Source organism: Neophocaena asiaeorientalis, unplaced genomic scaffold (assembly GCF_003031525.2).
Source record: "Neophocaena asiaeorientalis asiaeorientalis breed wild unplaced genomic scaffold, Neophocaena_asiaeorientalis_V1.1 scaffold165, whole genome shotgun sequence".
In the NCBI taxonomy this organism is placed as follows: domain Eukaryota; kingdom Metazoa; phylum Chordata; class Mammalia; order Artiodactyla; family Phocoenidae; genus Neophocaena; species Neophocaena asiaeorientalis.
Window position 1 is genome coordinate 2707031 of NW_020173918.1, and position 15793 is coordinate 2722823.

Consider the following 15793-nt stretch of genomic DNA (forward strand, 5'->3'; position numbering starts at 1 on the left):
TTCAATCTCTTCTATGATTTTTTTTGTCTACTAGATCTATTAATTATTGAAAGAGAATGGTTTTGAAGCTCTGTGGCCAGGGACTACACTTTTAGGATTGTTGTGTCTTCTTGGTCAATTGACCCTTTATAATTGTGTAACATTCTTCATTACTGCTGGTAAATTTCTTTGCTTTGAAGTCTACTTTGGCTGATACCAATACATTCACTTAAGCTTTCTTTTGATTAGTGATTTCATGTTGCATCTTTTCCTATTCTCTCATTTTAAACCTACCTCTATCATTACATTTGAAGTGAGTTTCTTATGGCCACTGTTTATATTTAATCCATTCTGACAATTTGTGGTTTTTAATTGATGTATTTAGAACATTTACCTTTAAGGTAATTATTGCGATTTTTGAATAGAGGTCTACCACTTTATAATTTGTTTTCTGTTTGTTTCCTCTCTTTTCATTCTTCTATTTTCCTTCTTCTCCAATTCTGTACCCTGTTGGAATGGTACTGAAATGCAAATTTAGTTACCACCCAGCCTAAATTCATTTACCAGCAAACTTTGCTTACAGAAAGTGTCCAAATACTTGCTCTAGGGATTTCCATATAAACACTTAAATTTTCACAGTGTATTTAGAATAAATATTTTATAATTCAAGTGAAATGTGGAAACCTTATCACCATTTAGGCTCTTTTACCCTAACCCCTGCTCATCACACTGAGCAGATGACATCTGAACTTTCCAGCTGTAAAGTTTCATAGTGACCAAGGTTTCAAGTTGATAATAAAAAGATGATAAAGTCTTCCAATCTTCCTAATGAATTTGAAGGGGGGAAAATACTGGAACGTGGTTTATTATTCACTTTTCTGGGAAACACTTGAGAGATCTGATTAGGGTGTTCGTTTACTTATGGTTCTGTTGGTTACAGCCTGCGGTTAACAGCCATTACCTTGTCAGTAATCTGGATAACCTAAATAGCCATTACCTTGTTAGAAATCCCCGAAACAGAGTGAAGCATAACTACAAGGTGTGCGTGTGGGGGCGGGCGGGGCGGTGTCAGTACCAATGAGTTTGAAAGTAGGAAGGGAATGAGAATGCAAATTCGTAAAGACTTGTCTCCTACACGGCACACACAATTGCTATTAATAGTGGTTGTCATTGGCTCAGCAACCCGGGCAGTGGTATTTGTGGCGTCTGCCTTTTGACTCCAGAATTGTATCTCCTGTTCCAAGCTTTTAAAGAAAAGGTTTGAGCTGGATTATCCTAAAAGGCCACAACTCAGCAGGGATGAAAGGAGCTGCTCTCCTTCTTTTCTCTTCTTTCTTTTCTTTGTTTGTCGCCCGAATTCCATCAGCCGCCTCCCGCGCTCTTTCAACATGGGTCTCAGTAGACAAGGAATGAAAAATTCGTCCATTTACTGCCCTTCTTCTGTCAGCGAACCCGGATGCTGTGCATCCTTGACCTTCACGAGAAGGCTCTTCTCGAGGGCAGAGACCACAGGGACTCCTCACCTTTGAGCCGCGAAGCTTGGGCTGCGCTTGATGCACGCTATGCGCGGCGCTGGATTGATGTTCTGCAGATACCTGTGGGGCAGGTAAACTTGCTGCTAGCTCTTCCCAGCAGATCCCAAACCCATCTCAGTCACTTCATAGACACAAGATCCACATTGTTCTCGTTTACTGTGTGAAGGTCTCATCGCTTACGAGCTGCTTCTCCTCACTCGTGGTTCCTTTAACACCTGACTGCTGATTCCCTCCTTACTTAACGTTTCTCTCTGTTGTTTATGACATCGCTGTAGTTTGTTTCGGTGCGAACTTGGACAGCTGAACACTGGAGAAAATTTAGCAGGATTCGTCGAGGATTCTATTCACACTAACTCTCAAGAGAGCACTGTGTTCTCAAGAGGCAAGTGTTCTGAAAAGGGAGCGTTTTTCATGCAAGACGGGTGGGTACAGAAGATATTATAAGTCGATTTGTGCAAGATTCTTGTCCTATTCTTTTGTATATCTTTTCTAGTCCTGCCCCGCCCCAGCCCCATCTTCCCTCCATTCTTCTCGGTTGTGTGGTGATCCAAGAATAACACCACAGGTTTTATAAGGACCTCCTCATAATAAAACAGCCTGAAATGATTTGTGAATAACTCAGTACACACCTTCCCCGAGAACAGGGAACAATAGCCCCGAGCCAGCCAGGAGTCGAACCTGGAACCTTCTGATCCGTAGTCAGACGCGTTATCCATTGCGCCACTGGCCCTGCTTTTGCCAGTTTTCTTTAAACCATTATTAATTAGCCTTTACGAGGTTTTTGCATTTTCATACCATCAAATTTCTGGATGTGGCTTGATGTGCACTGTCCTTCTGATTTGTCTGCCCTCTTCTCTCCCAGATGATAGAATATAAAGATTCGCGGTCTACTTTGAAGCCTCATTATAGCAATAACCTGCCAGCCTCATGTCCTTGACCTCGTGGTGAGGGACCTGGAAGTAGCAAATGATGGAGTTTTTAGGGCTTTGCTGATGAAGGAAGGAAACCAGGAAACAGGGACCAGAGTAAACAAACGGAGTAGGGGAAATACTCGCAAACCTAATCGAGTTATTAATTCTTCCCCAGTTTAGATGGTGTTCTTTCCTGTACTCCTGGGGTGCAGAGCACACCCCTCATTTTGGCATTTATCACAGTGTTGTGAACAGCTGTTTGCTCAGCGGTCCTCCCCACTCAATTTTATATTCCTTAAGGGCAGCACGCTCAGTATCTACAATGACTAATCTTACATTAAAAGTCTGCATGCGCGAATGAAGAGTTGAGTGAGAAAAATGCCAGTGAGCAACAGGAAAACAAGTTAATTTATGGTACACGTAGGCATCACGAGTCTGTGATTCCATGTTATCTCAACCCGGGTGTTTAATTGGAAGAGCAGTGGAGTGCCGTATACAGCAGCAGAATCCTAGTTTCCCGAATATAGGTTTGTGGCTCACAGTGGCTGTTTATGTGCTCAGGGGCTGAGGCTGGGCATGTGTCCATTAAGTCTAAAGCCAGCGACAATCAGACGGTAGGGCTGGGCTGGAGCTAGTGGCTGAGATGTAGGCTTTCTAAGTGAAGAGAATGTCTAGTCTGCTGATATAAAAGAAACAGCTTAGTGAACCAAGTGCGCACCACACTGATATATTTAATACCACTTAGTGGTTGGCTTCGAGTTTTTCATGATACCAGTCATCAGGAGGACTTACAACACAATGCTTATAAAACTATAAGACACCTAGCCCAAAGATCCGTCCCCAATCAAGGAAACTTTCAGTAATAGCTCTACAACAATTCAAACAACAGCATTCAATTGGCTTAAACAAAGTGGATTTATTATCGCACTTAACAAGTCTGGAAGGTAGAGAGGCTACGTGCCTCGTTAACTCGGTGGCTCCATGATGTCATCAGGACCAAGTTTTTTTGAATCTTTGTGTTCTGTCATTCTCAATATATGGATCTCGTACTCCAGCTGGTTTCCTTGCAGTACCTCAAACTCTCACAATATCAAGGTAAAGTCCAGAAAAAAAACCAGACTTCTTTACTGTATCTCTTACTGAGAACAATTTCTCTGATATGCTCCCCAGTGGATTTCCCCCACACTGGCTAAATTTGTATCATATATTCTCACCTAATCCAAGTACTGCCAAGAATGTGACCGCTGTGATTAATTAGATCAATCATAATTCTGCCTCAGGAGCTGAGAATTGGGCTCACCTCCTGCAAAGCCAAGGCAGTATAGAGAAGGTTATGTGAATAAAATCATGTTTCTGTTGGAAAGGAGGAATGCGGGCGCTGGTGTTGGTGACTGGTGGTGGAATAGGCAAGCAGTATTAGCTGCTATATCCTACACCATCCCCATGTTTGGAATAAAATGAAATACTTTTTAAAAGCATTTTTAAGAGCTCCATTCCTTACATTATTAACTCACATTAGACATAGATAAATTTCCAGATCTAACCATCATAAAAGGCATTTGATATACAGCTTATATTCAGTATTTGTATTCAGAGCAAGTACATTAATTGTACGTGATGACATATTGACTTATAAATCAGAACTGTGTCAAGTTTGGCCATTAATAATGCCATACATCACCTATCTTCATGACTGCATAGTAAAATGACACTACAGTTTCTGAATTTGGAGTGTCAGAGGCTAATACATGTATAATAGTGTAAAGATCTGAAGCTCAACCTTAAATAGTTCCAGGACAGGGCAGGAATCTTAAGTTCCTAACTCTGGAAATCAGTAGTTTATGCTACCTAAACTTGTCTGTAAAGTATATAACACTCACGGGTCCCAGGCTTATTTTTGCAGCTTTTTAAATAACAGTTGGCAGTTTAAGTTTGTTTCTTCATCACAATCTGTTCATTTCCAGAATAAGCATAGTTTAACGTTTTCTGTCTTAATGTTTACTCTCTATTCTTATCACTGTTCACGTAGAAGAAACTTGATATGGGAAAAAAAAGAGCAGACTTAGAGAGAGACTCTGCCTTTTGCTGGAATATGTGAATTTGGACAAATCTCTTTAGTCACCCCACTACCTTATCTGCAAAATGGCATGATACTTACTTTGCAGGTTTGTGGTGAGATTAAATTACACAAAGCAGGTAAAGTCCTGGCAACTGTTTAGGCTGTCAATAAAAAGTAGCCGTCATTGATAGCAATGTCCAACTACTTCCCAATCTCTTCTAAAGCTTAATCTTGATAACTCAAAAAGCATATATTGAATATTCATTTACCGAGCAAAATGTGAAAACCTAAGGATTCACAGGTAAAACTTAATCCAAATTCCTCAAAAAGCTAACATCAAGTCAGAGAGACAAATCTAAATTCATAATTACAATACAACAGGAGAACTGCTACTCCAGAAATAAGGAAGAAAGTGTGCCAGCAGCATGGAAGTACAGCAATTAACTCTGGAAGGGAAGTCAGGGGAAGTTCTTCATGACATCACATTTCAACTTAATCTTGAAGGAGAAACAAATTTGACTTTGTGAAGAAGGAGGAAATAAAGGGCCAGAGGGTTCCGTACTTGTATGACTAAATGTCACAAAAGTTGCCTGGTATATTTGAGGAAAGCAGTTTCATGTGGTAGAACTACAGTTTTAATTGGCATGGAGAGGAGGAGCAGGAAAAGTGGCTGGAAAGGCAGCTTGACAGGGCACACGGGGGTTCTGATATACTGGCAATATTGGGTTTTTTCTAGACATGGTGGCTCATTTCTTATCCTTCCAACTGTACATATACATTTTAATACTTTTTGCATGTATGAGATCAATCACAATAAAAAAATTAAAACATTTCGAAAGATAGGTTGGTGCCAATTTATAAATAACTTTATTTATCAAGATAAGGAATTTATCCTGAAGGCAAGAAGAAGGCAAAATAGGTCTTTGGGGGTTTTTTTGCGGTACGCAGGCCTCTCCCGTTGCAGAGTACAGGCTCCAGACGCGCAGAATAAGCTGCTATGGTTCACGGGCCCAGCCGCTCCCCGGTATGTGGGATCCTCCCAGACTTTGGGCACGAACCCGTGTCCCCTGTATGAGCAGGCGGACTCTCAACCACTACGCCACCAGGGAAACCCTATATCCCTTCTTAAACACCCATATAAGTCCAACCTCCTTGCCTTTTCTCATACTCAGCTTGCAGAGCTCTCCCTCCTCATCTCCTAACCAAATCCTCTCCAGGTCACAGACTGACCCTGTGTCCCTCACTAGCAAGAACTGAAATCTTTCTCCCTGATCTATACGTCTTCTCTGAGCCACTTGTACACAACCGTCCACAGCCTTGTATTGTTACTATGCTTTTCCTGGGTGTCCGGCTATCTTGTCTCATCACCTACACTAGAAGTCCCTGGAAAACAACAGCCCAACTTGTTAATCTCCCACCACATTTAGCGTAGTGCTTTACATGTAGCAGGATCTCAGTGAATATCTGTTAACAGAAAGGAAAAAAACATAGCATATACCAAATACATTCCCTAGTGATGTCAAGAGAAGTAAAAGTTTTCTGATGCTCTGCAGCCTCAACATTCCCCTCCGTCATCACTCCCCTCAAATCACAGCCCCCTTCCCCCCTTCTCTCACTGTTAATGATCCCAGCTTACCTTTTCTCTTATTTCTTCTTTTAATATTTCTGTTTCAGCTTTCATCTTTTGATTATACTTTGTTTTCTCCAGCACCTTTTAACACAGAGGCCCATCCTAGTCTTCTCTTCAAGAGTAGAACCTTGTGGTGCCTTCCTGTCTCCTCACTGGCAGAAACATTTAGTGACATCATAAGTATGTGAACTCTACATCCCAACAAAAATGTGAGATCCTAACCCGCTGGCCCTGTTTTTAAAAAATATGTCATCTCCCAACCCCCTCCACCCAGCAAGTCCTTTGTTTTCTTTGATACACGTGTGCCTCAAAAGTTATGGCTTGTGCCCTTAGTTCTAACTTCTAATACAGAATAGGCAAGAGTACTGTATTCTCATAAAAGGCTAAGGGACACTTGAGAGAGAAAATGGGATAATCAGGGAAATAACTGGGAAGATTTAAGTGGAAATTAGTTTTGTGTTAAGGGTGCGGTGGTTCATACTACACCCTTCAATTCCTTCACCAGAATGATATTAAGACACGTAATGCCTTCTGATCGCAACCTTACTGTCTAACACACTGCTTGGCAATGGTGGACATTCTGCATGTTTGTTGATGAAGGAATTAACAAACAAATGAATAAATGGAAGTGAGACAAAAAAGCAGAGGGTTGCTAGGAACCTCTGTTTAAAATTTTCTTAAATGTAAGCTCTGGGAAGGCAGGGATTCTGTTTGTCTCTTCTATTCACTTATGACTTCTGGCACAAGGCAGGTGCTAAATAAATATTTGTGGAATCGATGACTAATCCAGGAACAAAAGGATCATCCTTAGGACAGACGGTTGGCATATCTGTCAGTTTCCCTCAACTGGCTATTTTTGTTGTATGTGCAGTATATACCAACATATTCCTAGGATCAGCAGGGATCTCACAGTGTGCATTAGTAATACATTTCCAGCTTAGCACTATAGGTTTATGTGTCAATCAGTTAAACTATTAAAAGAGGATAGCATGGTGATGCTATTGGCTGGGAAGAGAAGGACTATTTATGAAACCAGAGGTAACTCAACAAGGTAAAGACTGCTTTTGAAAATCATGTGCACATGGAAACCCAGCCCTGAGACTTAGAAAGAGTAGATATTGCAAGACAATATCTTTAAGTCTCAAGGTTGGTGGGGTCCCCATTGAGAAGAGCACCATACTTTCTCCTGAGCTTTGAAATGACCCCAGAAAACAAAGTATACAGGCAAATAGATTTCTGTTGATGTCAAAAAAGGAATAAATAGAAACTATAAATATATTTAGCAAGCAAATTGTTTGCTGTAAACAGTGGGTCACTTACTCTTTCCCGTATAGACAACCTCTCAGCCTACACATTAAAAAAATTAATTAATTAATTACTCCACGTTCACTTGAAGGCACACACTCCCTTAATATAAGACGACAGTTCTTTGTTTAAAATGACTTGGAAAAGGAATCAGGTAGGAGAAGCTAGAGACAGAGAACCTCGATTCAAATCCTAGTTTTGCCACTTACTCTTTGCTAAGTCACTTCTTATAGTAAGAGACTGCTGCTGAATTTGCTGAATGTAATAGCAATATTGCACTCATATAAAGAAAAGAAAGTGAAATAAAAGGAAAAGAGTTCTTATCTCTAAGGCACAAGTTAGGGTGAAATGATATGTCTAGATTTTACTTCCACTCCCGCCTCCAACCGCCTACCCCCAACACAAAAATAGTACTGGGAAGACAGAAGAAACAAGATCGGTAAAATGTTGATGATCGTAAGACCGATTTCATGGGAGTTCATTATCTAATTACGTCAACTTCATTGTGTTTGAAAATTTCCATAATAATACGTTTAGAAATATAAATTTGACATCTCAGTCACCTAAAAGGCTAGAAGCTAATTTCTTTTTCTTTTGTAAACACTCTACTCACATTACTGAAAATGCTGCCTGCTCTCTATTATATTCAATTGTGCTCACTGATATATTTTTTAAATTGTATGACTTTTCGGGGTCTCTCAGATATAAACTCCACAAGAGATTGACTGTTTTGTTCATTTACGCTTATCTTTCATTAAACACAGTAAGTGGTCAGGCAATATTGTTTGTATATTATTTCAATAAAAAAATCTACCCCTGTAGGATTGCTGTAGAACTAGACTGAGAAAATAAATGTAAAAGTACTTTTTAAAAAAAGCACTGTATAAATTCTACTTCAAACCATCATCATAATTATTATTGGAAATTTGAATCCTTTGCTCCATTTTTAAACATCATACCAAAATTTGACACTAGCATTGCTCCATGGAGATCCCTATTATCTCATTAAGAAAATTAAGTAACTTAAAGAAGTGACTAGAATGAGCCTAAGTGTTTTAAAGAATCTCCTAGGACAGTATAAAAATGTATACACCAGGTAGTTTGTATTCTTGCCCAAATTTAAAATCTAGCAGCACACAGGCCGAATGAGCTATCGTTGCGCATATTTAAAACTATATGCTTGGATTCGGAATACTTACAAGTCAACTGGGTCACAGCAGGTCGATGATACAAATGTGCTTTAGGTTCAAATACTGCTTTCTGAAGTTATCCAAATATTACATTTAAAAAACGCCAAAGACATTCAATAAGAGGTATACCTTGCGGGTAGATTGTCTTCTAACACGTGAAAGATTACCACCAAACTAAGCAAATGGGCTCTGGAAGCCCACAGGAATTCTGGATGCTCACACACTCTGAGATAGCCTGCCACGGCTTCGTGGTCCTCCCACATTCACCCCCTCCCCAGGCTCAGAGAGCAAGCCTCCCTCCGACGCCCCAAGGAGAAGCATCCCGGAGAGAGACAAATGGAAGGGCTCCGGGACCCACACAACAGCAGAAGTCTCTCCCGCCCACTCTGCCCACTGAAAGTCCTCCTTGGAATGCTCGAGGAGGTCGGAGTCTCCCGAGTGTCTGCACTTTTCTCGGTCGTCTTGAAAGTATCCGCCCCCGTTTCCGCAGAGCACCCTCCGCGTCTTCAGGATTGGTGGCCGGGTGAGGTCTGCAGCTGACCACAGTCCGCCTTTGTGCGCAAGATGCAGTTGCGGGACTCCGGGAAGGATGGAGGCACTTGTACCTTTGCGACCGGAGAAAAACTGAATATTCCTGCATAGGCGATGTAATGGGTGATCGAAAAGAAATATAGGAGCTCCAGTGGCGCAATTGGACAGCGCGTGGTACTTATATGGCAGTATGTGTGCGAGTGATGCCGAGGTTGTGAGTTCAATCCTCACCTGGAGCAGTATTTTCCAATCGGAGATTAGCATCCCTCGAAGAGACCCTTTCCCCTTTGCTTTCCTGTCTACTACACCATCTTCGATGTGTTTCTTTGAATTTGTCCTATAGCATTTATTCTTACCGCTTCCTTAGCGCCAATTAGCGTCAAGCAATTACCGACTGAATGAATCTTTTGTGCTGCAGTGGGTTAGCTTCTCTAATTCTTTATCCCCACCTTGTCTTGCAAGCTGATCTCAAATAAAGAACATTTCCTGACACCCCCTCCACCACCCCGTCTCACTTTGCTCTTATGACCATCATTCCTCAGGGATCCCCTGGTGCGTACTTAGAAATCGCTAAGTAACTTCCCCGAGGTGATAAGCATTGAACTCCATTAGAGGGAATCAAAAGTGGGAACTTGCATGGAGTTCCTGCTTGATTAAAGCTCTGGTTTGGGGGGAAAATAAAATACTGTTTTCTGAAAAGAGAGTCACCTGTAGTATTTTTCCCACATTTAATTTCACCCTGATGAACTAACAACCATGCAGCTTTTATCAACTGAGAAACAAAACCTGGCATCCTCAAATGATCCAACTGTCTGGGCCTGGAAAAGGATTAGTGATAATGAGGCCCAGAAACCAGAAATCTGTAGAACAACATTACAGGGAAAAGCGTATTGTTGTGAGTGGTGTAGGTAGGAAGTAGGTAGTGATTTTGACTTAAAAATATGCTCCCCCTTCCACAACGACACAAGGAGTATGCCTGGTCATACATCTTATCACATGCTTCCCCACTTCGCCCCAAGAGGGTGAATTGAACTAAGTAATTTAGAGTACTTTTCCTAGCTGCAAATATTATCCCATACTTGAAAGCATGTATGTCCCACCCAGGACAGGTCGCAAGAAGGTGCATGTAATAAAGCTGGGTCCAGAGAACTCTCTCTTGAGGTCTGGATTCCTAAATATGTCCTGCATGTACCAGGACATTGTCCAGTCATAGAGTCATCTCCCTGGGAAAGGTAGGGAGGTCCCATCCAGAAAAGCACCAGATAATAAAGTGGATACCTTATCACTTCATAGCTCCTGCTAAGCCACGAGAGTATCTTGGAAGCTGTCAAAGTATATATTTAGGTTATATGCAGTATTTTGTATCATACTAGACATTTTGTTTTATTTAATATGATTTTAATTCTTTAGATTTAAAAACTTAACCATTGCACCCATTGAAACATAAACTGAAGCACATTAAAATTTGTAAGGGTTTATTTGAGCGAGCAGCCATTCAAATTAGGGAGTGCCAAACAAAAAGTGGTTAGGAGGCTCTGCAGGCAGGAGCTAGAGGCAAGACTTTAGTAGAGATGTCAGAAGCAAAGCAAAGCAATTATTTGATTGGCTATAGCTTAAGACTGCTTTATGTGGGAAAGCCTAGCTGGCTCATTGTGATAAGCTGTTCTTAGATTTCATTTTCTCAGATTCCAGCTTTGCTTTGCTTACCTAAGCTACCAAGGCATTTAGAGCCACCTCAGTCTAATGGTCTCCTTGTTTAATTACTTTAACAAAGCCCTGCCAAATTGTGCTTTCCTTTTACAGAATAGTATAAAAACATACAGTAAACATACATTGTAAACTTAGTAAGATAAAATTGGGCTTTATAAAATTAGAAACTTTCATGAAAAGAGTAAATATGGTGTCTTAGTTGGTTTGGGCTGCTATAATAGAAATACGTAGACTGGGTGGCTTGTAAAAAAACCCAACGTTTATTTCTCACAGTGCTGGAGACTGGAAAGACCAAGATTAATACACCAGCTGATCAGGTGTCTGGTGAGAGCCTTCTGGTTTTGCTGACTTCCTGCATAGTGGAAGGGGCAAACAAGCTCTCTGGGGCCTTTAAAAAATTTTTTTTATTGGGGTGTAGTTGATTTACAGTGTGGTGTTAGTTTCTGCTGTACAGTGAAATGAATCAGTTATACTCTGGGGCCTTGTAAATGAAGGTACAAATCCCATGCATGAAGGCTCTGCCCTCATTAGCTAATCATCTCCCAAAGGCCTCACCTCCTAATACCATCACCCTGACCATTAGATTTTCAAAATATAAATTTTAGGGGGGCACAAATATTCAGACTGTAGCACCTAGAAAACAAAGTAGTTCTACTAATATATATTTTCAAATGCTTTTTTTTTTGAGAAAAAAGAAAAATGTAGTCAGAGCATAATATAGTCAGAAAATAATGAAAATGAGATATCTTAAAGTTTATATGACTCTGTCAAGGCTCCACTTAGGTTTCAATTCTAATCCTTAAAAGCTTCTATAATTACAGAGAATAAAATAAATATATGCACCACAGCCTTCTTTTATTCCTCATTAAGTGTCATCACTTGCTCTGGACTTGTTCCCCACCACTGTGCCCTTGTCTTGGGTGTTGTAGAATGGTAAACAACCTCATAGAGAAAAAACATGAATGTTTTAACTACTTCCCTTTAACACATCCAATTATTCCTGGCTTTGAATCTGCCTCAAGCCGCTGACCCAAAAACTGGAGAATGTGGGTATCGATCCCACTACCCCTCGCATGCAAAGCGAGTGCTCTTCCACTTGAGCTAATTCCCCTCCCCCTGGGAGTAGATGTCATCGATGTCATCACTATATCCATATATCTTTCAGGCCCTCTAGGATCCGTTGGTAATTTTATGCCCACCAAGGCCAAACTGTACGGAATGGAGTTGAGACAACTCGTAAGCAGCCTCGTTCAGGAATCCCCGACCACCGAGCAAAGGAGAGTGAAAAACAGCTAGACCTGGAAGGTCGCTCTAGGAAAGCTCTAGCTTTGCCCTATTTTAACTTCCTGGACCTCTCCGCAGAGGGAGAGGAAGCCCTGAGCAGGACCACCAACTCATCACTTAGCTCTCTCCAAATGCTCTGCCTTCCTCTTTTGTAATAAAGGGAGGGCTATCACTGAATAGAGAAGTTTAGAGACTTCTGCAGGTGTAAAGAAGAGCAAAGCTCCAGCACAGCCTCACAGTCCAGGCTTTTCCATATGTGGCTTCTGAAAAAATATGAGCTACTCTCACACATTTTCCCCACAGAAGGTATTTTGATTTTCCCCAAATACATCGCTACCAAATACAGGATGCAGCCAGAGTGTGAGTGGAAGAGTGCAGGGGAGGCTGGTGAGAGAGGGCAGAGGTCTATCACCAGGGTGTAAGTCATCGATAGTTATTAAAGGGTTTTAATCAGGCTTATAGTATGCTCAGGTTGCCAGTTTACTGTCTTGATGTCTGGGTAGACAGTGGGCTGGAGATGGCATGCTGATTACTTAACCAGGAGACCTCTGACATCCACAGAGCATGGCCAGAGAGTGAGATAACTCAGTCAGGTTTTGAGAGTTAAGTCACCACGAGAATAGTTGGATTGGATGCCTAAAGAGGGAAGAGATGGATGAAGGCAATGAGGAGCAACTTTAGTCTTGATTTTAAAATGCAGGAGTGGAAGAGAGCGGCAGGGCAGACTATTAGGAAGGTAGTAGTCTTGAACTTGCAAGCTTATGTTACTCAAGCCTTGCACTTTTGTAGAAATCTACTGAGAATAATTTTGCTTCTTGTTTTACACATAGACCATCTCTTTTTAAACAGTGAAATCTAGAAGCATTCCTACTTTGTAGACTCTTAATGGCAATAGAAAATAAATGGAAACACAAGTAATAGACAATAGCATCATAAACAAACAAAGAAAAACTGTGGTTCTCTCCACAGCTGTTCCTGAAAATAGTGGCAGAATTGGCTGATTGAAAACTATTTATTCAACAAATTATACTGATAACTTCTAGAATTTTGAAGATGAATGAACACCCTCTTTATCTATTAAAGATTCTTATTGAACAGATGAAAGGAAACACAAAATAATATAATGCCTGAGATTGACCTCACAATAATATGGAAAACTAGTTTGGCAAAATGTTGATAATTGTTGAAGCATATGTGATGCGTACTTGGAGATACTTGACTCTTTCTTATTCTCGCAATAATTTCTTTTGGGACTGTGATTATATATATGGTAGAACTTCTCTCCTAGCCTTCATTTTTCCTATTCCGCTTTCCTAATTTCCAACTACCTGTATCAGTGGATAGTATTTTACATAGTTCCCTCAAATCTAACTTCCAGTTTCCTAATTCTCCCTTCTGCTCTATCTAATCTGCCATCTAATAAATCTGTTTATGTTTTCAGTGTTTTAATTTTCAAATTCCTCTTTAATAATTTCAAATACATGAGAGTTAGTGTATTACTTTCCCAATGATTCACCGTCCCTTCCTGTGAAAGGCCTATTTTTGACAATTTTCCTGTTAATTATACTGTCCTTCCTTGTGAAAGTAATATAATTCCTTTACCCTTTGCTATCAGAACTGACAACAGGATGCATATGATTGCTTTGTATGCCTCCTTGCCTTTGCTCAGGTCCTTTCCTCAGTCTGGGACAACCTCATTCTTCACCACCCCTAGAAAACTTGCTCGTCAAGACTCACCTTCAATGTTACCTTCTTTTCCTGGGCATTTATTATCAATCTGATTAGTCAGAATTAGTTCCTATTCTTGTTCGTTCATCTGTTCGTTGTGTTCATTCTTATGAAACAGGGAGATGGAGCTGAACACTCTTTTTTCCCCTCTTTCTTCCTTCGAATTATTTTCTTGCTAGTGTTGAGTTTCTTGACGTTTTCAGTACCAGAACGCTTGGAAAACCTAGTGAAAGTTGGACAAACTCTCCCTAGAAAACACACAGGTATCTGGTGGAGCGCGGGGGCCGTGGAGGAATCAGAATTCGTGGTTCCTCCGATGCGGATCACCCGGGAGGAGAGCCCCACGAAGTTAAAGATTCTTCTCTATGCAATGTCACCCGAAAGTATTGTAGAAGCGGCAATAACACGGAATAGAAATTGAGCCCTATTCAGATCCGTCGTCTAATTTTCCAGACTGTCTTATTAACCACGAATTAGGAGTCCACATTCGCCAGCTCCCCTGACAGCGACTCCAGTGGAACCGGCTCTGGGAACCTCTGCCCCTGCGGACAGCCGGCCGCGCTCTCGGGCCGCGGGCCCAGGCTCCCCTGACGAAGGACGGTGACAGCAAACTGGCTCAGCCCAGGTTGGCCGCGTCACGCCCACCGCCTGCCAGGACTTGACGCTGAGGCGCCTCCTGCCGGGGACCAGGCAGCCCGAGAAAGGGGAGTGAAAGCCCAGGCAGATGTGTTTCTACCACGTCTCAACCAATTTTACGACTCCTGGGAAAGCTAAGCCCGTTTTTTGCCCCCGTCGCAGCTTTTCCATCCGTTCTTTGTCCATTCGTGTGGAAGCTAGCCACCTCCACGTCTCCCAGACGTCTCTAAGCCGTCTCCTAAGCGTCTTTCTCTCCGGGATAGCCAGCGAGTTCCCTAGAATAAACTCTGAAATAAAGCACGCCAAGAAGTCATTGTAAGTGGACGAGGTGGCCGAGTGGTTAAGGCGATGGATTGCTAATCCATTGTGCTTTGCACGCGTGGGTTCGAGTCCCACCCTCGTCGGGTGTGTGCTTTCGGTGTGAAGAATTGGGGTGCGAGTGTTTTCGAAAATTTCCAGTTATGCTCTCTTTAAGTATTTGGTCAGTATTCTGAGTTTGGCCTAATGAGGTCTGCCTTCCTCTCCACCTTCTATGAGCTCTGTCATGTTTCCCTCCCCTCTGTAAGTGTGCACGCTCTTGCATTTAAGGTGCTGACTTCTTATAACAGGCTCTGCAGATTATTCTTCAACTCTACCATGGCATATTGTTCTCTTGATATTTAACAGACTTCTTGAAGGAGCTTTTGTTTTCAAGCAGCTCGTATCTAGGAGAATTAATTGTTAAGGGCTTTGAACTCTATGGACTTTTTAAGAATCGACCAATTTTGTTTCCAAATTTTTTGTTTCTTTTTCCAACACCTCCACTTATACTTGAGTAAGCCAGATTCTTCAGTACAAAGGACAATCTAGTTTCACAATGATTTTCGTGTTTTATATTTATATAACAATAGAGTATAGGTTATGTATGTATAAATGTCTGAGGTCTATCCAATTAGGAGAATGACTGGAGGATTTTTTCCCTCCTCAAATTTCAATTACATTATCTTACATAGTTTTTCCAATTACATTATCTTCTCTTTTAAAATTATTATCTTAAAGATTATTTAGTAAAAATGTTTTTCCAAACTCTTCCTTTTTGAAAAAAAAAAGTAAAAACATTTTATTTTGGCAATTTTAAAACATATTGAAAATTAGACATAATGTAAAAATTATCTGCAAACTCATCTCAGAGCTTCAGTTATCCCCTCTATTGCCTGGACTCGCCTATGAGTCTCCTCCTGGTCTGCTTTTCCCAATTCCTCGCTTTGGGAAATTAACCTCTCATCAGGAAACTGAAACTTGGCAGCCCCTCTTCC

At 41.2% G+C, this 15793-nt stretch overlaps 4 non-coding genes across 4 annotated transcripts; 2 read left to right on the forward strand and 2 right to left on the reverse strand.

Moving 5' to 3' along the window:
• Window positions 1-2171: 2171 nt before the first annotated feature.
• On the reverse strand, window positions 2172-2244 carry TRNAR-ACG (transfer RNA arginine (anticodon ACG)). Its single transcript has one exon. It is a non-coding gene; the product is annotated as a tRNA-Arg (tRNA).
• Window positions 2245-9285: 7041 nt separating this feature from the next.
• Window positions 9286-9379, forward strand: TRNAI-UAU (transfer RNA isoleucine (anticodon UAU)). The gene is made up of 2 exons: window positions 9286-9323; window positions 9344-9379. It is a non-coding gene; the product is annotated as a tRNA-Ile (tRNA).
• Window positions 9380-11888: 2509 nt separating this feature from the next.
• TRNAA-UGC (transfer RNA alanine (anticodon UGC)) lies at window positions 11889-11961 on the reverse strand. Its single transcript has one exon. It is a non-coding gene; the product is annotated as a tRNA-Ala (tRNA).
• Window positions 11962-14820: 2859 nt separating this feature from the next.
• Window positions 14821-14902, forward strand: TRNAS-GCU (transfer RNA serine (anticodon GCU)). The gene has a single exon. It is a non-coding gene; the product is annotated as a tRNA-Ser (tRNA).
• Window positions 14903-15793: the final 891 nt, after the last annotated feature.